We start from the raw sequence: 25,316 nt of genomic DNA, 5'->3' as shown, positions 1-25,316 counted from the left end.
GGTATTATTATAACCCCCATTTCATACATATTGAAACCAAGGCACAAGGATTTAAGTGATTTTACTAAGATCACACAGCTAAGGAGTGTGAGAGTTGAGATTCAAAGCAGTCAGTCCGTCTGCAGAGTCCACACCTTTCCTCCATTTAGAAGAAATCGCATATACATAAAACAGAGGGCTCTTATATTTGTAATCCATGCATGCCGCCATTTTGTGCTTACTTATTTTCCTCATTGTATTTGTTCAGCTTCACATGCAATCTCTATTATTTCTGATTTATTTCTCCATTGATTTGTTGACTTATATTTCCTGACTTATTTCTGTCTGTAACACCATATTTGTCCTTGGCTAACTGGGCTAAGAAAAAAAGTGGGCTTTCTATTTGTTTTGGCGATTTTTACTCATACCCTGTATTGGAAAAGGAATCCAAATTGTAAGCCCGTTAGATTCACTTGTTTCACTTATTTATCTATTTTTTTTAAAAAAACTTACACAAGAATTCCTTTATATTGGAAATAATATAGCATCTATTTCTACTTGCCCTTTTCTTGTCAACTAGTAATTAAGGCTGGAGCTTTATCAAAACACATAGAGTGGTTGAAAGAAATGCCCTTTATTTAATTACTGTGAATCCCTATAGAGTTATACTCTGGATAAATTATACCCACTGGATAGAAACAAAATGATATTTGAATCTAATAAATTACATACTTAGGCCCGAAGACACCAAAAAAGAACAAGAATAAATTATTAGTCAAAACCAAAGGTGCCTGTGAATGGCTGCTCTGTTTATTGTAACATTACCTCCTTTGGCACTTTTTTTTTTTTTAAACAAAAGCTCAAAGCACCAAGCTTGCATTCCCAGAGCCTAAATTATTTTATGACTGACTGTAGAGAGTAATTTATTTTGAACAGACCAATGCCCCAGTGAATCAAATACAAATTCCTCAACATGAAATTGAAAATAGTGCACTGATGGGCTCTATATCCGGAATATAACATCTTTCCCTGTTTTGTAAAACAAATTCATGTATTAATGAATTTACATTAATAAATTCCACCCCTCTCCATCGCCTAGAAGGTCCCCTGAAATCTGATTTCCTTCACTTCATTTTCATAACATTGCTCTCAAAAGTCATGAATGGAACTTTTGATTTCTGAATTTAAGAGCCAATTTACCATCTAGATGACTTTTCAACACTGAAAGTACCTCACTGATACTAGACATGGATTTGTCTAGCTTAGCACTACCTCGATCTTTGCTCTATTGTCAATTCCCTGTCTTCCATTTTTGTTTATTTGTTTCTCAAAATTCTGGCTCACTAATATCTTTCTCAAAGAATTCCACAATTCACAAACAAACAAAAAATATTATTCTTTGGCCACCAGGCTCTAGAAATATTTTTAATCTTAACCTCTCCCAAGTATTTGAGATTTAAACCTCAACCCCAACTAAATAAGAAGATAGTGTTTTTTTTCCTTTTTAAATAAATTATCTGACAGTAAAGGGAAGCTTACTGTTATTTTTACTTTATAAATACAGGGAATATAAAACGAAATGGTGTAGTAAATAAGGTAATGAATTTCTAATAAATATCCTGGATATTCCAAGGATTTTAATAAATTATTTCATTTCAAAATTATTAGTAAAGTTCTTATTAGGTATCTGAAATTGTGCTAGGTACTAACACACAGAAATGAATAAAGCATATCTGCCTTCCAAGGACTTAGGCAGCTTAGGATGTGGCACAAGGAACCAATGACAGCTGGAACAATAGGAAGGAAACATTAACCTGGGTATTATTTTATTTTCCTACAATATTTTGACATATATGAAAGAAATTAGATGACTTTATATTTAGATCTCTATTTTCCTTTTTTTTAAGATTTTATTGAGGAATTGGGGGAGGGGAACAGACAAGTTGCTGTCCTTTTGTTCTTCAGTCTAGTTGTGGAGGACATGGCTTCACTGGCCCATGTTGGTATTATCATTGCACTCTTCCCGGGTGAGGCAGTCACTCACCAGCCATTGGATGGCCGCTCACAGTGGCTCGCGGTAGCTCATGGGAGCCCACTACAGCAGGGGCTGCAGCCTACACCATCGCTGGCAACTCATGGCAGCCCGGCTCCAGGTTTTGCTGTTGCTCACCATCTTTGCTGTAGAGGGTGCAGTGTCACTGGCCCTCATGTGGGATCCCAACTGGGGCACTGCTGCTCAGAGCTGGAGTCCCAAGCCAATTCTTAACCAATGCGCCACTCGGCCAGCCCTGATCTCTATTTCCATATCTCCAAAAAGTATACAAGCTTTTTTATTTATTAGCGTATAAATATTATATTTACCTAGTATATTCTTCAAGTGTCTGTTGGTGCAAGAGATGGAAAGCCAACACCAACAAGTTTGAACCAAAGGGGAGTTTCAGGCACACATCTACAAAGTGGACAGGTCTTGACAGGGAGTGTCTGGGTCACAGAATGCCTGCCTGCACCCAAAAAGATGAGAAGGAAGGTTTCCAACCTTTATTTCTGCCATGTAATGCCATCATCTCTATTCTAGACTCTTCCCCCCAGCAGGAAATATGGTTGATAACAGCACATTGCTTCAATGTTCATATCTTTAAGCAACACCAGAAGGAAGGATTATTCTGACTGGTGGGAAAATTTATTGGGAGAATCATTTCTTCTAAAACATGCAAAGATTCTGTTTTCAGAAGATAGAAAGAGCTGGGCAGGCAATGATAAATGTCTTCTCTGGATAGGCTTTCAACAAAAAGGCAAAAATATCATCAGCAAGAAATTCTAGTTAAAATTATTAGAATGGATAAAAACTCCTAGGGAGGAAATTAAAGAAAGAAGATAAAATGAATTAGAATGTGAGCCAGTGAAAAGGGCAGAGAGTTGGTAGCAAAAATTATAGAAAGTCAACAAGATAGCACATCAAGCAGTTCTACTGAACCCTTCGCAGCCCTTACTCCCAAGCAACCACCATAGAAATCTGTATGAGCAGAGGAATACTTACAGCCCATTGGAGAACTGCATTAATATTGATAAGTTAAAATTTTTTCAATTAGTACTAATACCCAATACAAGGCACTCTGCTAGGGACTGCAAATGATTAAAAAAAAAAAGTGGCTAAGAAATAAATTCCAACCTTAAAAACCCAATTCAGTAGGATGTGTAACATATATGGTGCGTTACTTCTTACCGTCATTAAGCACCACTAGACTGGTATCAAAAAGAAACCATCAGAGACAGAGAATGGAATTGATCAGCTCATCTGGGAGAAGTTCAAGAAAGAGACAACATTTGCAGTGGACTTCAAATTCTCTACGAATGTGTGAGGTCACACTGGCATTCTCAGCATTATTCAGAAAACTAAATAAATAGTCAATCTAGCACAGAAGTAAACAAGGCCTAGTGTAATCTTCCAGCATGCAGGTCAAAACCCAAGGTAGACACTTGATTACAGTCCTGGACAGCACATTGCTCTTGTTTCTTCTACTCAGATTCAATGGCTTATCTTTACTATCCTGGTATATGGGATCCATTTTGTTTTCTGAAGGTGTGCAGTATGAAAGCAAAATGCAGAGACTCAACACAATGCTGGTTTGTTTGTTTTGTTTTGAAGTCTTTTACCACATCCATGATCCAGCTCATAAAGCAATCTTCAATCCTTCATGCTTCTTTCTTCCTAGCCAACTGGTATCTTTTTTTGGAATAAAGCAAGGTATGAACATGCAAATTGATAAACATTTTTAGTCAAGTCTAATTCAGCTTCACATTGCTCCCAGTAGAAAAACTAAGATATATTATTTTCCCATTTAATAAATAAGGAAATTATTGGACAGAGAATTTAAGCAGCAAGACCGAGAGCAGAATGAGTCACAGTAGAAACCGTGATTCATTGTGACCATCTGAACTTTTCTCCCTTACCATCAGCTTCAAATTATTTTTTGTCCCTAGTGGGCATCCTAAATTAGCAATACTCAGCACATAAAGTCAACCAACAGTTGCCAAGCCTGAGTGAGGAAGGAGGCACCAGGGAGAAAATCAGCCTTACTAAGGCCTTACTTGGGCCAGTAGGATTTAGGAACACCGTTTCTTGAATTATAAATGAAAAAAAAAAAACTGGGCTAGAAGTTCTCCCAGGTCCTTCCAGAGAAATGCTGCCATGCCAAGTGTCTGAGCTGGTGTGTTTTGGAAAAAGCCAGTTCTCCTTGATAGCTACTGTGCTAGGTAAGAAACTGACACCCCCAGCAACTTTGGAAGGAAATGGATACTTGGTGCTGCCAAAGTGGTGTTGACTACCCAACCGAGAAAGAGTTGTTAAGATTTACTAGAATATTTGTTTGTCAGGCCTTTAATCTGAAAATGATGGCCTGGCTTTCACACAGCAAAGTGAAATCGGCTATAGAATGTCCCCACGCCTCCATTCTGGCTTCCAGCCCAGTGTGGGGGAGGGGAAACAATAGGCTTCAGCAAAAGGACAAAGACTCCACCGTCCCTAAGGATTGTTCAACTGCATTTTTTAGTTTGTTTTATTTTTGGCTTGTTTGTTTGCTTGGGTGGTTACAAAAATCTTTAAAAAGTGAGAAAGGGTGCAAAATTCTCAGTCCTCCTACTCCAGGGCTCCGTCTGCTAGCACAGTCACAAATGAGGTTTGCAGCTCTGACTTTCACAGTTTTCCCGTACCCGACTCCTTTTGTATTGAGTGTGTACTATAAACTCACATGGCTGAGTACATACACAATGTCTCTATTATATGTCTAATCCTTAATGGAATGAATTAAACTCGCAGCACTTTCTCACCTGTGCACTCTCCCCTTAAACAAGATTTTTTTTTAAAAGAAAAAAAACTGTTTAGAAGTTTACACTGACAAGAGCTGAGAGATCCTCAATCATAAAAATAATCATTATAATCAATATTGCAATCATTACTACCATCACTACTATTATAAAACAAAAGCACATCCCTTCTTCAATTTATTGAAGCTGTCATGAATCTTTTGCATCACAAATCTCCCACAAAGAGAGGGAAGAATAAAGAAACATAAAGATCATTAGATTGATTACATGTCAATTGAACCCTTTTCACCTTCCCTGAAAACTCCAAACTGAGTCAGTAGCCCCAGGACTGGGCCGCATAGCACCTGCTCTCTTCTCTGTTCTTAGTCTCACTGACTACACTGCTCTGTTCTTTCCTTCCCTTTTCTGTCCCTTGGATCTGCGTGCCCTCACCAGAGGATTCTGTCATGTGTTCCGTTGGCACTGGGAAGATGGTGCTGTAAAACTGTATCTTGTTTTCTTGGGTGTTTCTTACAAATTGCCAATTCAGAAATGCCCACTAGGACTACATCCTCCAGTTATCCCGTTATCCTGGAATACCAGTGGTCTAGGGTTTCCCCTTAAGAACCTATGGATACATACATAGCACATGAAAATATCATGGACTAAAACCCATTTAAGTGGCTAGGAAACAAATTTTATCACATGATGAAAAGGTACTTATTTTTGTTAACTTCAGTGTAACTTCCTTGGAAAAGTTTACTCCCTGCAAGAATATAGTGTCTTGGAGAACAAAAGAATATCTTCTAAACCTAGCTTTGTACCTGAATCATCTGAGAAGCCTTTAGGAAAATGCAGATCCCAGAACTGACTCTATACCTATTGAATCAGAAAATCTGGGGACGAATCTGTGTTGCTTCTAAACACAATACGATGTACAAAAATATATTTAAATGTAATAACCTTCTTTGTCCCTCTCCATTACCAATCTCCACTATTGCTCTAAGAGGACCAATGTTAACACCTAGTATGTATGTATACTTCAACATCTTTTAGCATGCCCAAAAAAACATACACAGAAACCTAAGAACATATAAAGGAGTTATATTTGGGTGTATTTAAAAAATAGGGTCTGCAGAACATTGACCAAGTAGAAAAGTGTTGACATATAACAATGTTATGAAATACAGTTGCTGTTTTATCCTATTCTTATAACAAAGAGAGAAAGATACATAGATGGGCAAGGTGTTAACAGAAACTAAGTATTAACAGAAACAGATATATATGATAGGATTATGAATTTATTTCTCTTCCTTATGATTATCTATGTTTTCTAATTTTTCTACAATTGCTTTTGTTATAAGAAATTGTTTTTAATTTTATTAATTTTCCAAAATTATTTAGTTTCAACTAACTTTTCAAATTTATTGAGCCCTAGAATACCATTCGTACATAATATGTATATTATTTAGGTTAAGCTCATTGCTGTAACAAATAGATCTCTAAATGTAAAAATGTAAAATGACTCAATTGTCACAGAAGCATACTTCTTGCTTGTGTCACAGAGCAGGTATGTGGACTGTCTGGAAGAACCATCCTCATACAAGCAGTCATTCAGTTGACTTTAGCTCTGCCATCTTTAACATGTGGCTTCTGTTGTTTCCCTGGGAGTTATCTCCTATCCAAAAGCCAGGAAGACAAAAGAGCATAAAGGTACAGAACATGGGAAACTTTTAAGGGTCTGGCCTGGAAGGGATGCCCTTCAGTCCACCGACATTCCATTGGCTAGAACTCTGTCACATGCTCTACCTACCGGCAAGGGGCACTAGGAAGTGTAGACCTGCTGGACAGCCACTTCCCAGCAATAGCTCTATGTTTTAAAAGGGGAGCATGAATCTTTGGTGAAGAGATAATTTTCTCTGCCACATCATGCTCCAATCACACCAGCTTTCTTGATACTTCCTGACACTCCACACCTCTGTGCCTTTACTCACAGCCCTTGCTCAACCTGGACTACACTTCTCTCGATTCAACAAGCCTACTTATTCTTCTAACTCAGTTCCATTTTCTTCTGCTCTGCAGCACCCATTCCTTTCATGTGTTATTTCATTCATCTAATATCCTAGAGGTCCACTTCATGGCAGGAAGTCTTTCAGGAAATGGGGAGTGAAGAGTAAACAAAAAAGACAAAATATTTACCCTTTTGTTATAAAGGTAAGAGAAACAAGAACAATTTAGTAAATAAACCATAGTGGAGGGCATATGGTAGTTAAGTTCTAAGGAGATGAATATAAAACAATAGGAGAGAAACATGAATTTTCCAGAATAATACGTTGAATTTTTAGGCAGGCTGGCCAGGGACATGAGTGTAAGTGACAACTTGAAGGAAGGGAGAGAGTTAGCCATGTGGATATTTGGGAGGATTCTAGGCTAAGAAAAGAAAGAGTGCAAAGGTCTTAAGGCAAGAAAGTGGTTGAACATGCCCCAGTGACAGCATGGACAGCAGCTTAGCTTAAGCACAGTGAATAAAAGGGAAAATAGGTTATGATGTCAAAAAGACAATAGAGCAGGGCACATATCATGCAGGGCTTTGTAGATCATTTAAGTACTTTGGCTTTTATTAAGAATGTTATTAAGAAATTTTAAACTGAGGAGCAATATGATCTTATTTACTTTTTTTTATCTTATTTACTCATCACCAAGTGTGGTAAGAAGATTTTAATTCACATAACAAAAAGGATTTTGCAGATGTGATTAAGTTAAAGATCTTGAGGTAGAGAGATTATCCTAGAATATCTGGGTGAATCCAATGTAATCACTTCCTCTATAAAAAGAAGGCAGGAAGGTCCGAGTCAGACAAGGAGATGTGACAACAGGAACAGAGGTAAGAGGGAGAGAAAAACAGACACACACATGCACGGGGGCGGGGGTGGGGTGGGGTTACACTGCTGGTTTTGAAAATGAAGGAAGGGGCCATGAGCCAAGGAATGCAGGTAGTCGCTAGAAACTGGAACAGATAAGGGAATACATTCTCTCCTAAAGACTACAGAAGGAGCCACCCTGCTGACACCTTTCTAGCCCAGTTAAACCCATTTCAGATTTCTGACTACCGGAACTGTGAGATAATAAATTTGTTTTGTTTTAAGCTGCCAAGCTTGTGGTAATTCATCACAGCAGCAACAGGAAACTAATACACCAGTTGCCTGTGGAGAATAGACTACAGGGAACAAGTTCTCATAGGAAACACAGTGACCTATGAGAGGGAAAATGAGGTAACCAGAAGAGAGGGAGAGGATGACGGATCAAACCAATAGAGTACCTACCTGTAGGTTACTGAGAAATGGTCAACTGAGAAACAGGAGTCAGGAAGGACATAAGAGTTTCCAGCCTGGACTGCAAGGGAGTTGCTCTCCAATGAGATGAGGTAGGAGAAGCTTGTTTTGGGGAAGAATCAATGATCCCTTTTTTCGGTCACATACAGTACTTGGTTATTTTTGCTAGCATTTGTTACATAGTCATCTATGCCCATGTCTGTCTTTGTGGCTAGATGATAAGCATTGGAGTCTCCACTATGCATTTTCAACTTGGCTAGATACAAAATTATGCAAGAGTAAAAGAGTGGCTATTCAGCCTATGACCAAACCATGGTGATGGGACAACTTTTGCAAGTAAAACCTGTTCTTAAATAGATTATCTGCACTTGGAGACCAAACCCCAGATACCTATATTCTTTGATTCCACCAAGCACCTAGCACAGCACCTTGCAAAGAATAGCCATTTAATGGGTGTTGGTTAAACCATGCACACACTCTTCTAATAATGACTCATCATGATTAAATCATTAGTCGTGCTTGTGTTTTCCAAGATAAGGGGTTGAGAGAAAAAGTAAAGCAATTCTTAACCTACTTATGAGAATTTTCCATTCAACTTGAAGTTATTCCATTTCTTCCACAGAAAAATAGAACTAAGCATCATACAAGGTCTGACAATTAAGTTTGTGATCTTGTTACACTGATGATGCTAACCTTTTTTGATACTAGAGGGATTATTCATTATGAATTTGAACCAATTGGACAAATCGCTAACCAAGTTTACTATTTGGAAGTGCTGAAAAGGCTGCATGAAAAAGTTAGACGACCTGAACTTTTTGCCAACAATTCATGGCTTTTGCATCACAACAATGCACCAGCTCACATGGCACTGTCTGTGAGGGAGTTTTTAGTCAGTAAACAAATAACTGTTTTGGAAAACCCTCCCAACTAACCGGATCGGGCCCCAATGACTTCTTTCTTTACCTGAAGATAAAGGAACTATTGAAAGGGAGGCATTTTGATGACATTCAGGACATCAAGGGTAATACGATGACAGCTCTGATGGCCACTCCAGAAAAAGAGTTCCACCCTTTGAAGGGTGGACTAGGTGCTGGCATCGGGTGCATAGCTTCCTAAGGGGAGTACTTCAAAGGTGACTGTAGTGATATTCAGAAATGAGGTATGTAGCACTTTTTCTAGGATGAGTTCGTGAACTTAATTGTCTGTATTATTATCCAAGCTTCAGGCAGTAAGTTTGTTTGAACTTGAAAGGAACCATGAATTGCAGATAAACATTAATTTGTAACCTAGCCCAAAGACTGCTGTGATTTGTGAAACATGTCTCCCCTAGCATTTGAGGAAATAACCCTTTTGAAGCTGACCCACAGATCCAGCTGCCTCCCAGAGAGATCCAACTGGTATTCCACACGCGTCTTTCCAAAACTGAACCTTGTCTGCTCTCCCTTCACCTAAAGCCCTGCCCACCCTGGAAAAAAACCTGGTCCTCTCATAATGTTCTTTACCTCTGGAAATGAAAACTTATATTTCCATTTGCTCAGGAAAAAAACAAAACTAGAAATAAAATCACACTTGCTCACATGAAATGCTACTATCCTAAATAAGAAAGTCTCAACTTTTCTGTCTATGGCACTAAATGCTAGTTCCCTGCAACAGAACCAGCACTCTACTCCAAGGAAGCCAGGCTGATTATGAACAGATTTCATTAAACTCAGTTACTACATCCCTATCCCACTTAGTCTATTACTCCTTCCTGGACATTAGATAAACCTGATGTGAGTAAAGGATATGGTGTTTCTAAGAAGTAAATTGTGAATTTATATATGATACCATGTCTATCTTCAGGAATAAATCAAATTTTGCTAGTATATTTCTCTTAAAGTTGAATATTCAAGTTAACAGGCCCCTTAAAAGGCTGAACTTTTAAATAGATGATATTGCTATAAGATAGCCTTTTGGAAAGAGAAGTTCAATCCACACCTCATAGCATACACTGCAATAAAGTCTAAATGAATCCGAAGAAAACAAATAAGTAAAATCACACAAGTGTTAGAAGTAAACATAGATGTACTCTTTCATAGTCTGGGTAAGGGAACTATGATTAATATTCCAGATGCAATGAAAAAGAAAAATATTCCATTATGTTAAAATAAAAAAAGAAACTTTGCATGAAAAATAAGCAAAACAAAACACAAATGACAAACTGGAAGAAAATCATTTTGACTTCATCCAAAGTAAAAACATTTCCTTTTGAAAATGTTGAGAAAAAAAAGCAAAGGCAAGTCACAGACGGAGAGCAATGCTTGCATTATTTGATAATGAACTTGTGTCCAGAATACACAAAGAACTCTTTCAACTCCAAGTTAAGAAAACAAACATGAATGTTTAAAAAATAAATAAATAAATGGGCAAATGATTTGAACAGAAACAGGCACTTCAATAAAATAGTAGGTACAGCTAAACGTGTTCACTGTAGAAACAGACCAGGCTTGAACAACAGTTTTTCAGTAACATACTTTATAGCTTGAAGCTATTAATCATTGTTGATTCCCATTTTAGCTTGTTCATTTATTCTAATTCCAAAGAGTTTCATGTCTTTCCTGCCATTAAAGAATACACTTCTGTATCTGAATAAGTCAGAGAGGACCCTAACTAATAATAATCTACCACGATCTCTTTCAAGAATGTCATTTAAAATTATAATTCCTAAAAAGAGAAAGTCGTATAAATCATGTTTAAATTAGAGCTATCTCAATGAAATTTCTTATACACGTAAAGTAATAATACTTATATTCTTTAGGTTGATTCATCAAGAAGAAATAAACCATCATTTCCAGTGCAACAGGGAGAACGTTTTGCTAGGTTTGGTGATAGATCTTAGAAAGCAGCTATAGCTGCAACGTGCTCTAGAATATAAGAGATTTTTCTCATAAGTAACAATAAACTTAACCCATGGTAAATTCTCCAGAACAGAAGGAAATGCCTCATTTGGAAATATAGGAATCTATATTTCTACCTTTAAGATATCTACGTAGTGACTTAGGAAATGGGGAAATAGCTGGCCAGTTTAAGTGAATTTTCTCCATTATTTGATACTTCAATAAATGTGTATTGAATCGTTTCACCAGTGGAAGAATAGAGAATGAACTACTGATAAAATAAAATATATAATTTCCAAATTTTATAAGTGTCAAGGAAGTACAGTATCAGGTACTGTGAGAGAGAAATCAGGGTGACACTGATAACTCCATGGTAAATCTAGAGGCCAAAGTCATCAGCAGCAAAGGTTTGCTGTGTTTGAAGAATGAACAGGAGCATGGTAGAGATGGAGAAAGATAATCGCAGAAGCAATATTAATGGAGCACTTATTTGGCTAAAGTTACTATTCTAATTACTCTACATATATTAAAACATTTAATTGTCACAATAATTTTGTTATTAATCCCATTTTACAGATAAAGAAACTGAGAAAGAGCTGAAATAATTGCCCAAGGTCACATAGCTAGTTAGTGGCAGATCCTTTACTTGAATCCAACAAACCTTTCTGTAGTAATGAATTCTAGAGGTAAGTCGCTGCTGAATCATGAAGGAATGTGTAGGCCAAGGTTAGGAATTTGAATGAACAACATGAGTAGTTAAATGATTCTGTCCATGTTTCCTATATAAATTGTACTCATACAACTAATAATAATATGATATACATTTTAAAAGCTTGACATTGGAATTGAATCCTGCTTTTATGTTTTCCATTATCATTATTTAAAAAGAAAAATCCTATTTTTGGGGGGTCAGGAGCTGAGCTTCTATATATAATGTGTACTCCTGGAAAAGCTAATTCTCCCCCCTCCCCCACCCAAGATTTTTAAGAAATTGTATTGGTAAAAACATTGAAAAATGGTAAGATTGGTGTTTTATTTAAAGGATAAGGATGTTTGTCCAAAACCAACTCAAAATGATAGAGAATCTATAAAAAGCAAAGCAGAGCTGATAAACCTACTTGAAAATCTTATTTCCATGACAACAGAAACAGAGCATTAAAGGGCCAGCACACCTCTGCAATGCGTCGTTGCCAACACGTTCAATCATCTAAAATATTTTCAAGAGAAGAAATAATCTTTCATGTATGTGCTCAGTTATAACTATGTGAGAGCATATGAAAACATGCTAGTCATTTTAGAAAACAGAGAGATAAAAAGTTGATGTTTTAATAGCCATATACAGATTAGCAAGTTTTCTATTGATTATAGAAAATGCAAGAATAAAATGCACAACATAAACTCACTGCATACAAAATCCACATTTTGTAGTTTCCATATTTGTTATTCAAGTTATCATTTTAAAAAACACCCAGTTAATCTTGTTTTAAGATAACATAGAGAGCTTGCTCATGAATATACATGTAGCCAACATAATATTTTACTTAAAAATGAATTATTTTATAACAGTCATTCATACTCAGTTCTTCTGGAAATTGGAAGTTAGTTCTTTTTGGTTTTCCATATATAAAGCATTTGAGAAAATTGTGGAAAAATAGCTTTGTTTCTCCAAGGCAATAGCAACAGTGTGTACAGAATTCTTTGGGGAGGATAATGCTTTCAAGGTTTCCTAAATTTAAAAGATTCTCCAAAGGCAAATTTAACATTAAATTATGTAAGATAATTTAAATTCTAAATGCTACTGAAAAGCATATCTATTACATTATTGATTTTAAAGGCAGTATGTGATTGAGTTTGGTCTTCACAGAAATCCAGTGTGAAGTGGAAATGGCAGGTACTATTATCAAACCCTTTTTTCATCGGTAATGTATTTGATGCTCACCAACATTACATGCTAAGGGGCCATAAAAGAATAAGCATATCTATATGAGAAGATGGATGTTAGCTGAACCTATTGTGGTACTCATTTCACAATTTATGTAAATCAAACCATCATGCTGTATGCCTTAAACTTATACTGTGATGTATGCCAATTATAGCTCAATAAAACGGGGGAAAAAGAATAAACGTAATGCTTTAGATTTCTATGCCCAGCTTTTTCTACTATGATGCTACATCCCACACTTAATTTAAAATATTAAGAACTGTCATCATAGTTTAATTTAATTATGCTTTAGTAGGATTGTGAACTATTAGTTTTCTGCAAAAAAGGAAAGGACTTTCTTAATCCCCAATTTTTGCTTATGTAATTATAATAGAATGCTATTTAAAATAATGGAAAATTTGTCTTTGATTTGAAATTGTTAGTTAAGTGACTATTCTTTATTTTATACATATATTATATATGTGTGTGTATAAACATTTATACACACACACACATATATACCGAGGGTGCCAAAAACATGTATACAAGTGGGCACTCTGGTCAACGTTGCTCAAGCAGTAGTTCGCCATAATCAGAAGTGTCTGGCTGCTGATGGTAACCACTCTGAGCACCTCTTGTTATTGCAGAAGTCAAACATGACTTGTAGTCATCTTTTGTTATCGGTATATATTGAGTACTACAATTTTAATACAGTTTTCCTTTCTGTGTATATATTTTTTGGTGCCCCGTGTGTGTGTGTGTGTGTGTGTGTGTGTGTGTATGTGTGTGTGTGTCTGTGTGTGTGTGTTTATATATGTATGTGTGTATATGTATTATATATATATCTATATATATAGATATATATCAAACTTCAAGTAGGAAACATTTCAATCTCTAACTCTGTAAAATAAACAAGTCAATCTCTCTATACACATGAATGATAGGAAACAATATTTGTGTGCCAAAAATGACATGTAGAATTTCCTAGATGAAAACCATGTCACAAAATACAGAGCAAAACAATAATTTCACCTAAAAGCAGGGAAGAATTAACAAACAACTTGGGTTTCTCCACATAAATGTCTCTCCTTTTCTCTTTTGTGTATTTTTTCTGCCACAGAAAGTGCTCAAGCTACGTCTGGATCCCAACTGGAGAGGTCCCCTCTCCAGAGCCTAGGAAGATGGGCTGGAAATCCACTGGGTGAGACCATCTCATTTGTATCCGAATTCTGTCACTGGAATGTTGAGTGGCCCTCACAAAGTTACTTAATCCTGCTGAGTCTGTTTCAATACGCTTTTTTTTTTAAAAAAAATTCAAGGCTTTGGCAGATAAGTGAACCACAGACCCTACTTTCAAGAAATTGGGACCCAGATCAGCTTCATGGATGGACAACCAGTGGAGTCACATGGGACCTCTGTGCTCAGAAGAGCCCAGCACATGGTTTAATGTTCTGCTGTAGCTATCTAGAAATTCTTTTATTTTTCTAATGTAACCCTCTTTTTTTAATAATTGTAGATTCACACAGAGTTGTAGGAAATAATACAGAAAGCTCTTGTGTATCCTTTCACCAGTTTCTCCCAGTGGGGACATCTGGTAAAACTATCACAGCAATTCCAGGTAGTCATGATGCATTCTGAAGAAACAGGAATGAGCTGAAGCTAATTTTTATTTTTTATTTTAAGTTTATTTTGAAGATCATTTTAAAAACAAAGTTAAAGACAGTCTGAGAGAAAAAAATTGCACAGAACACACTCATTAAATGAAAATGGTGATTAAATCAAAATAAGGGAAATATGTTCTCCTCTGCAATTCCAGAAATAAGTCATTTGTCCAGAAGGTTCCTATACTTCCAAAAAGGGGGGAAATCAGGTCAATGAAAGCTGTCTCTTAATTGTGTAAATCTACAGTAGCCACTTAATTTTTCTGTTCTTGCCAATAAGTGAGTGTCAATCTTCAAATCGTGCCTTTTTCTTTTTAAACATTTGATGCTAGAAATTCAATGGCATTTGGTGGTCTTTCCTGAAAGCATAGCAAATCCTTTTGATCAGACAGGCACAGCTGTCTGATCCAGGTAGGTGTGAGTTAGCAAGGACAGGAGATCTTCTGTTTTGGTGACTTCTCTGCCTTCATCTTCTTATTCTCTACTGTGCTCTCGATGTCACGTATGAGGCTGTACTCAGGGTGAGGATTTTCTGCAGTGCGCGCCTGTCCTTCCAGCATCTACTCTGGCTCCATGGTGGACCCTTCAAGTCACAGTCCCTGGACACCAGTCGACACCCAAGCCGTTCGTTCCTAAGGACTTTGCCCACACCAGGACAGTTTCATTTTGCACTGAGGTCTGCAAATTACGGTATGTAACCAGTGCTTGTTGGGACGATTGCTAAGAAGCAATTTCATCTGTAAAAGGTGACTGGATACATTCATGACTGACAAAGACTCTCAGCTTTGGTTGAACTTTAGACAGGCTCTGCTGAGCCCTCTTTTCAACTAGGCTTCATTCTTGGGCCATGTCCTAGACCTATTTGGTCCAGTTTCAGGAAGAGTCCTGCTAAGTCTGTTTAGAGAGATTCCTCACTCATGTTATCTGATTCCCCCTTGATATCTGATTGAGTTCCCCATCTCTTCTCCCTTCCCCCCACCACCACCCCCGATGTGTATAAATCCTTAGCCTACTTTAGTAAGAATTCTATTAGGCCAGTTTAGCAAGCATCTCCTACCTTTATGTATCCTCTTAAGTAATTTTCCATCCACTGAGCCTCTCACTCTGCTCCTTGCCTATAGATCCCCAGCCCTCTTTGCTTTACTCGCACTTGAACCCAACCCCTCTCTACTGTAATAGCCTTGACCCCTATTACAATAGTCTTGAACACTATTGTAATAGTCTTGAACAAGTGTCAGACTAATTTTTCCTTAAGATGACAAACATATAATTATATGAGTCTAAATCTCGTTCACCTTAAACACAGGTCAGGAACTCCCAAGGTTAGCAGGGAATATGGCCAGTATTTCAAAACTCTCCCACCACAAAGCTGAGCCATCTCAAATCCACTTCACCTTTTATTCGAATGGCAATATTTTCCCTCTTCACTGTACAAAACAAAAATGTGAAATGTTCTTTAATTTCTATGTCTTATTTTGGTCTTGTCTTGATTTGTCCATTTAGGTTTCATATGACAACAATTTTCTTTCCCCACACTGACTGCCAATACACATTCTCATGCATAAACCTATTTCATGTTTGTTCTTTACATTCTTTAAAATCCAATATTATTAGAACTTGAGAAGATCTCAGTGATTATTGTTCATCATTTTCCATGATCATTCAGATCATGAATGGTGTTTAGAGAAGTCTCAAAATTTGCATAAGAGCCAAGTTAGCTCAAATTAACTAACGAGTCATTAAATTTTTCTTAATTTTCTTTTTAATACTTAGGTCTGATTTCCTTACCACTGTCAAGATTTTGTAAGTGTCTCTTAGGCTCAGGGTATTTATTTTTTATTATTTTACTTTATCTTTTATTGAATTTATGTTTTTGAATTTTCTCTAAACAGTGCTCTTTTTTATGAAGATAGGTGTAGGTAAAAATTACCTTAAGCTCTTTCACCTTTTCCAGATATAATGGTTAGAGAAAAGGGTCTTATTTTATATTATATAATGCTTGTGTTTGCTCTTGCTCTAGACAGCTTAATTCTGTCCTTTTTACAAAGTCAACTAATACCTTTAATAATACTGGTATCTTGAATTATTCCTTTACACTTAATAACAACACCAAAAAAGAAACAGGCAATTTTTTTTATAACAAAAGTCCATTAAGAATATTTTCTTTGTTAATTGCTGAAAATATGGACATACCCTTAAAACGCACTTTCCTAGTGGTGGGTCTATGCAAATGATATAGGATGATATCTTCAAGGGCTCCTCAGCAAAGAAAATGTAATGACAATAAACACAGACAAGTTCCTATTGTAGAGGACATATATTCCACATTATTCATTTCTAATATAAATATTTTACTTACAGGGTAAGTAATGACATTCCCAGAGCTTACCTCAGTATTTTACCAACAGACATGGAACCCAGTAATAAATCATCTTAAATTATTGAGTAAATGATACATTGATTAGTAACTTCTCATTCAAATTAAATGTTCACCTAACAAATGTAAGTAGTCATCTATATGTGTGTAGATACTATTCTGCTTATAAACTCATATTCACCACTGAGTTAAACTACATTTAAATCCCCTCAAAACAAAGAACATGGAACTAATATGCAGGTTCCAGTTCAGATTACGCTCTCCTTCTCCCTCAACCAGTCTGGTGATAATTCCTTTTCTTGAAATTTCTATAATAATTTAGACCTTTCTACTCCCACAATTTTCACTTGTAGTAATCCTTGCCTTGATCGGTACAGTAAAATCCCAATTAATTTCTATGTTTCAAAAGCGCCCCTTTCTAAAATTATCAAGACAATCCTCACAGCAGAGATTTTATCACATTATTCCTGATCTAAAGCACTTTGACTTTCTATTATTTAAACGATTGAATTCATGAGTCTGGCTCCAAGCTACCTGTCCAATAAGTGTTGCCCTTCACCCTTTCTTATACTTCATAGTAGGACAAATCAAATAATTTGCTGTCCCCAAAATACACCCCATATGTGTTCAAGCTCTTCTCTTGGTGTGAAATGCCCTTCCTTCCATTTTACTTTTCCAAATATTCGCCAACCTCAAGTTCGCAGCACCCTTCCTGCATGAAATATTTTTTGAAGTACTGCAATGGACTAAACATCTGTGTGTGTGCTCCTCAAATCCAGATGTTGAAATCTAACACTCCGTGTAATGGTGTAAGAGGTGGGACCCTTGGGAAGTGATTAATCATGAAGATGGAGCCTCACGAGTGGGATTAGGGCTCTTATAAAAGAGAACCCAGAGAGCTTTCCTGTTCTCCAGGAAGCAGTCTCTCACCAGACACTGAATCTGCTGGGGCCATGATCTTGAACTTCCAGCCTCAAGAACTATAAAAAACATATGTTTGCTGTTTAAGACACACAGCCTATGGTCATTTGATATAGCAGCCTGAACGAACTAAGACAGTACCCTTTTCAAATCCTAATATTCCATAACACTGTGTCTGTGATGTCAATTTTGCTTTTAAGTCACTTATTCCAGTGTACCTTATATTTAACAATAAAAGAAAAAAAACTGTTATTTTAATAATTCCCAAATTTTTGTGCATCCTGGGCTTTTTTGATAATCTGATAAAAACTTTGGACCTTCTACCTCATCCCCCTACAAATGAATACATGGAACCCCTCCAAGCATTGTGTACATTTTTGTAATGTCTTTAACCTGAGAGGCGCTCTGGATTATTTAAATACCAAATAAATCATTTTTTTTTATTTCCGAAAGAAAAGGATCATATAGCAAATAATTAGTTACTATATTTACAACTTTCAACGTTCAGAAAACATGATTTTTTTCTTAGTGATTAAAGACATGGATGTATTGAAACATTAAGGTCTCCTACGCTGTTTGACTGATTCTTCTATAATGCATGACAATTCAAAAGCCCGTATAATAGGATTTTACACAAAGTATCAAGAAATTGAGGTACAAAATACTAAATTCAAATAATCTCACAAATGCAGCAACTATGTTATAGTACTTTACTACTAATATATAAAGCTTTTATGTGCTTATTCAATCTCATAACTATGAGTGCCTCAATGTGACTTAATCTAAATATGAGGGAATGAAGGTGAGTTCAATGCATTTGATTTACATAGCTTCATTTTGGGCTCAAAAACAAACAATATTTTTGTTGCCAATAAAAGCTGTATAAGTAAAAGCCAGCAAGCAATTAATTTCCCTTTTTATCTTAAAAGTATATTAGAACATATAGAAAAAGACACAATCAGATAGTTACCAAACCAAAATAGTATAACTCAGTGTTAAAGTAGGAGGTATTTTGGCTTGATGGGGAAAAGAAATAAAACATTCTAATACACATTCTAATAAGTGAACTCAAGAATACTTCACTGCCATAGATTTTCTTTGTAAACCACACACTGGATGGCCCGCCTTTCTTTCAGTCTAGAAACAGGCTTTCTACATGTATATATGCTGATTAAGACAAACTCCTTTCCTTAAGAAGCTCAGTATTTGTCTAACCCAGAACAGCCTTCTACAAATAAAATATTAAAATATTTTATTCTCTCTCAAGAGCATATCTTCATTTCTCTTTTGCCTGCTCCCTAACCCCCATCCCTTGCTCTTTTTCATTGTTAGTTGGCAAGAAAGGTCATCCTGACGAGTTGTCAAAACACCAAGGCTATACTCTAATGACTCTAAGCAGCCTCGCGTTGAAACAGGGTTTTCTTGAACGTTTGCAGTAATGTCTAATTTTTTATGACAGCCTGTTTTGTAGTTGTCTGGCCTTCCTAGTTGCAAAGGTAGCAACCCCTAATGAAAAGACTTTTCCCATATGAATACATTTCCATTTTCATCCCTGAAAGCCAGTGAATTAAAACTATTTGATGCCTTTGGGACTCATCATATGAATGAGTTCTTAATTGGAAGGACTTAAATCTTCCTTCTCATTTTATATTTAAGTTCTAAAACTATTTAACTATTTTACAGTTTTGAAATTCTAAAGGTTAAGAGGCAAAGTAAGTTACAATTAGGACCTCTAGCAATCTACCTGACAATACATTGTCACTTAGAAACTAGAGTCAGACGTAATGGGCTTTCCCTTACACTATCTGGGGTACTTTTGCAAAGTTATCATCCTTTCTTGGCTTCCATTTCCTTACATATAAAATGCAAATATGTTCTAAAACTTTCAGGAGATCATATGTACAATGCTCTTGGCACATGTTTCTAGTACACAGAAATAAATATTGTTATTTATTAACTAATAAACATAAAACTTAAATGTTGTTATTATTAAGCCAAGAAGATATTACAATAATTTTGGAGCTATATTTATCTGTACATAAATTTTAAAAAATCCAAGTAAGAAACTGACAAGAAAATAAATATATACAACTCAGATTCATGTGCAAAAAAGTGATAAGCCTCTCAATTTTAATTTTGGATTTTTTGTTGTTCAGCTGATTCATTAACAAGGAGATGGTACTGAACTGTATGAAATAGTATTCCTTGATAATTATTTCCATGTATAAAATGTACTAATTTTAAAATCAATAATTAATTTTATAATTAGTTGTAGTTTTATGTGTAAAGAACTTCCCTGTTGTAAGTACTGGTAGGAAGGGTGGTAAAGACAGCACACCAAATATTCGTGTGCTGCCTAATTCTCCCAGCCCCTTTCCAGTTGGATGGGGCCTTGTGACTAATTCTAGTCAACTGACTGTGAACACAGCATGTGTGTCCCTTTTAAGCAAAATTCTGGATAACAGACATGAGAAATACAAATGTGCTTCCTTTTTTCGTTAATGCAAATTTATAGACGTTGTGTCTTCATTGACCCAGTGTCCTGAGTAACTATGCAGAACAGAGTTCCCCTGAGATCTACATCAGAAGACCAGTGGCAGCGGCAAAAATAACCCATTGATACATTAAGCCACTAAGATTTGCGAGTTCATTTGTTACTGCAGCATAACCTAGCCTGCTCTGATGAATACAAACGTGGTTTCATTGACAAAGAGATTAAAACTATAGTGGTGCGGCATTAAGAATTATCACTTGATAACTATCTTCATCTTTGATATTTTCCAATTTCATAACTTTTTTCATTTAATAATTAGATATTGCAATTTATGTATAAGCACCATGTCTGCTAAGTAAGTCAATGTCTGATAAGAAAGAGAAGACACAAACATTTATAGTAAAACAGAATCACAGTGATACATAAGCACAGACAATGTGTTAAATGAATTCTGAGACAAGAAATAAGAGCCTTACTAGAAGATTCCTGGGAAGAAATGCCACAGGACTTAAGTCTAAAAGAATGGGATGCATTTGGACATGTGCAGCTGAGCAGAATACAGGAATAGAGCAATGAGTAGTGTTCCGGAATGAAGGAACAGCATGAGCACAACCTGGAATAGAGAAGTGAGTCTGGAAGGAGTGAAGGATGTAAATGAACCAATAAAAAGTTATTATCCACCCTCATGTACTCCTATTAAAAATAGGAGATAAATCTAAGAAGGTTACTGAATAAAGATCTGAAGAGAGAGAGATGGAAACTTTATGTAGTGTGAAAGAAAACAACCTTGAAGGGTTCCAATCAGGAGAGAAGCGTGCTTCTACACTCTCCTTTAGAAATCTTATACTTTAAAAGGGACAAATAGAGACAGCACAATTAGTAAGAAATGTATTACAATGCCCTGCATGGGACATAACAGGAAACTATAGAATCCCAAGAGGCTAACAACTGGAATTCAGAAGAGATAATGAATTGAAACATTTGTTTAAAATGCAGATTCAAAAAGTTTAGGAAAACAAAAATATAGATATAAGGGCAATGGGAAGGGAGGAGATACAAATGTGAATGATTAAGAACCATCAGTATAAAACAAGAACAGAAACAAGTCTGGGATAAAGCAATTTGACGTGGGATATGCTAGCTTTGACATAGTAACAGCATTCAGGAGGAGATGAAAGTGGCTCTGGGAGTCAGGAAGGAGGTCCAGTCTGGGAGATGCATGCTGAACAGCAACAACAATCTGATTTGAGGTGGAATTTCCTTGGATACCCCAATATCCATTTTTATAATACATTACATGAAAGGTGTGTGTGTGTGTGTGTGTGTGTGTGTGTGTGTGTGTGTGTGTAAAACTAATATCCCCATCATGCAGTCATGTAGGTGCTCTTTCTCTCCTTGTCATACTTCCAACAATTTTTCTTACTGGAAATATCCTTCCTAGAATGCAGTGCACTACTGCAGCCCATTTTCTCCTTTTCTCTGCCCCTTTGTTTTCTGGAGGCTGCAGTCTCCAACTAAACATACAAACACTCTTGATGTGCAAGGTGAGGGCATAATATTCAGGTTACACTGAAGAGGGATGGGCACCAAGTCCTGTATTTGGTGTAAGACAAGGATGATGGATGCAGTGGCTTTGGAGTAAGGAAGGGGAAACATGAGACCTACTTTCAGGTTGATGCAGTTTGCTGCACCTACAGGTGGCAAAAGGTGCAAACCAATTGCGATTTGCAAGTCCAGTTCCCATATTTGGAAATTTCATGCAAATGCAAGGTTTTGTTTGGTTTTCAGTTTAATAATTAATTTTAAATAATTTTCTTTCTGTATTGTATAACAATTTCCTTCATTAACTTTTGGCTTGCAGTAAAATCTGTTGTACTCAACACACATGTGTCAGCAGTGCCTTAACGAACAAAAAAAGAGGACAATGGCCACACACAGAGCAGAGCTATATGGATAAAGGCAGCTTCAGGAAGTGACTGGATACCAAAAGACCAGGTAGAGGACGAATTTAGAAAGAAACAATTTTAAGAAAGCAAACTCCAAAGAGAGGGTGTTGAATGCCCCACAGTACCTGGAATGGGAGCTCTAGTCATCTTATTAGATACTAAATAAAAGGATGAGACCAGAAGGTAAAATTCATATTCCTAGCATTTGGTATTATTCCTGGGACAGAATAGATGCTCAATCAGTTTAGAATGAATGCATAAATAAGCAGAAATGTGTGAGAACCTAGAGGACAAAATATCAAGAGAAAAGATAATGGAAAAAATAAACTTTTGGAAGACCAATATTTAAAGGTAGTAATGAGAGAGATGGGCAGACCACTGGGAAGCATGATGGTACAGAGGCCAAAAGCAATGACAGAATAAAGACAGTATTTTAGAATTTATGTTCATTCAGGGCACAGAGTCACCTTCTTTCTAGCTCTAATTTGCACTTTGGTAGAGACGACAAGGAAAAAGTGAAACATCTCTTATTGTGTCATGTTATGTCTTCAATCCAAACACTTTCATCTGAAAATTCATAAGTGTTTCTATGCTCACATCTGAAAACACACTTAGATTTGTTTTAAACTTAAGGAATAGAGTGTTGAAAATAATTTCAGAGCACTAATTATATAACATTTAAGTTGCTCTCCTATTTATTTAATATTCTGTTGCCTTTAGAATATAAAAAGGAAAGATCTCTTTTGCTCTCAGAAAAACATGAAGAAAAAAATCTTGAAGCTTTAATGAAAATGTGGAAATACTAATCAAATAAAATGTTTCACATTCTTACACCAAGGCAGAAATCAAAAAAGATATATAGCCTTGTATAAAACAACAGATAGATTACAAAGATCTATCTAAGTGTCCAGATCAACATTCAATAAACATTGTGCCCAAATGAGCCATCCAGTTGGCATCACATTTCTTCTCAGATCTTCAGGACACATCAATCTTAACAAAAGTCTAGTTATAGAAAACAATGGAGATAATCAAGTGCTACAGTTACCTTGCCTTATTTTTCCCCATTATTTATAATTTAAAGAAAAATTTTCAAACCACTTTGGTTCAAAGGGGTTGAAGCACATTAAGATTGATTTATCACTTCTATCTTTAATAACTAATACATATTTACAGTGATCACTTCAATTCGACTCTGAAATATTATTGAAATGAGGCTTTTTGGCACAATATCAAATAGGACTATTTAATAAAAATACCCTGGAGCTAAGTTTATCAGAAAGTATTAACAAAAGAAGCTTTTATTTTTTTTTCCTTTTTACCTGATCTTAACTAAAAACTTGAGTTGTAGCTTATCAAAATATTAAGGAAGTATTAAATAATAGTTCAGCACAAATCAGACAATAATTGGGAAATCGAACAAGTTCTCTTTTTGTTGTTTGTTTTTCTTAGCTTTGCAAAACCACAGAAACAATGAGATCAAGAAGAAAATCAGGAAATCTTCATTGCTCCTTACAAAGAATTAATCTAATTAATCTAATCTTTGTAAAGCAGCAGAGTCACTCTATGCTTTTATGTAAGGGGTTATGTTCTAAAGAATTTGAAGAAAAACAAAAAAAAAAAAAGGAAAGAACAATACCCAATAAATATGAGTGTGGCAACTTGAGAACTCACATGACTCTGAGATCTGATTTCTCAGCAGTACTTTTGTGTGAAGATATTATGATATTAATATCACTCAGTTACCAAAAATAAAAACTTTAAGCCTTCTTAGCAAGTTCAAACAATTGTTGTAAGCCTAAAAACTCTTAACTATTTCACTATCAAAGGGTATTTTACAATATATTTCACATTAATTTGAACTGTAGATACCTACTTTATCTTAAAACTAAATGCAAGCTGCCAATTGACCTAAACAAGCTAATAAGTTAGAAAATAAAGAGATTCCCATAAAAGGAGAAATAGGATAAAGCACAGAGAAAGCATATTTCTGACTTGGCCAGGTTAACTGAAAATGTTGCTGAACAAAGTTCTGAAGAACTAACTTTGATTATAAAAGAAGCACGAATTTTGGAAACATGTTTGTATCAGCACAACTTAGCAGATGATAAATATCTCTTCAGGATAAAGACACTGAGATAATCAGTATTTTAGAAAAAAAAATAAGAGACAAACCAATAAAGGAAACAGAAAAAGAAAAGTAAGAAGGATATGAAGATAGATAGTGTGTGTCATCCGGAAATAATATGAAGCCTCTTGAACTTAAAGATGAGTAAAGTCAGAGCCTAAGTTTCATAAAGAAATGTTTTTATCTGATACTAATGAGAGCTCAGACAAGTAAAAACCCTAGGACTTAAGAGGGAGCAAAGTGCTAATGAACGACTAGTGGGTCGTCTGTTGCTCTAGGCCAAGATTGAGTAACTTGGACTGGGTTTAACCTCTCACATGAAACAACCAAAGATTCAACAAAATACATATGTGAAAGAATGGCTTTTGAGACAAAGGACAGCAAACAACAAAAGACAGAAACCCCTGGGAGATGGGCTACAAATGAAGTGAGCCCTGTCACTGCCCAGCTACCAAACTGAGAGAATGTCCAAGCAGTGATGCAGGGAAGGGAAACCCAGGCAGCATCTGCTGCTCTCCTTGGGTTGAAGAGGTTGAACTCAGAGTACAGAGACCTAGCTGGCACAAGTTCAGAGGCCAGAGTATCAGACAGAAGAACCTGAACAAAGCGAGAGGTCTGGGGACCCACAGAGCATCTGCCTTGAGTATTCAGCAGGGTACTGATCAACAAATACAGGTGAGGAAAATACCAAAGGTCAGGAAACGACCCACTGAAAGGGATAGAAGGCACAGCTCCAGTTCCTCACACAGAGCTGGAAATGGTGACTGTTCCCACCAGCCAGAGTAGATCATCTCATGATTCTCAGGGCACAGGTGAGACTGCTGAGAAGAGTCTTGTCTCAGTAATGAAAATGATTTAGACAAGACAAACACTGCTCT

The 25,316-nt window shown here is 36.2% G+C and overlaps 1 protein-coding gene and 1 pseudogene across 2 annotated transcripts in view; both read right to left on the bottom strand.

Moving 5' to 3' along the window:
- The window catches only part of GPM6A (glycoprotein M6A), a 289,806-nt gene that overhangs the window by 169,468 nt on the left and 95,022 nt on the right, over positions 1-25,316 (bottom strand). The window lies entirely within an intron of this gene.
- Positions 14,909-15,147, bottom strand: LOC109387648 (protein dpy-30 homolog pseudogene; annotated as a pseudogene).

The sequence above is a fragment of the Hipposideros armiger genome, unplaced genomic scaffold (assembly GCF_001890085.2).
Source record: "Hipposideros armiger isolate ML-2016 unplaced genomic scaffold, ASM189008v1 scaffold_165, whole genome shotgun sequence".
Lineage (NCBI taxonomy): Eukaryota > Metazoa > Chordata > Mammalia > Chiroptera > Hipposideridae > Hipposideros > Hipposideros armiger.
Note: the sequence above shows the minus strand (reverse complement) of the source record. Positions and strands in the feature narration are given on the sequence as shown.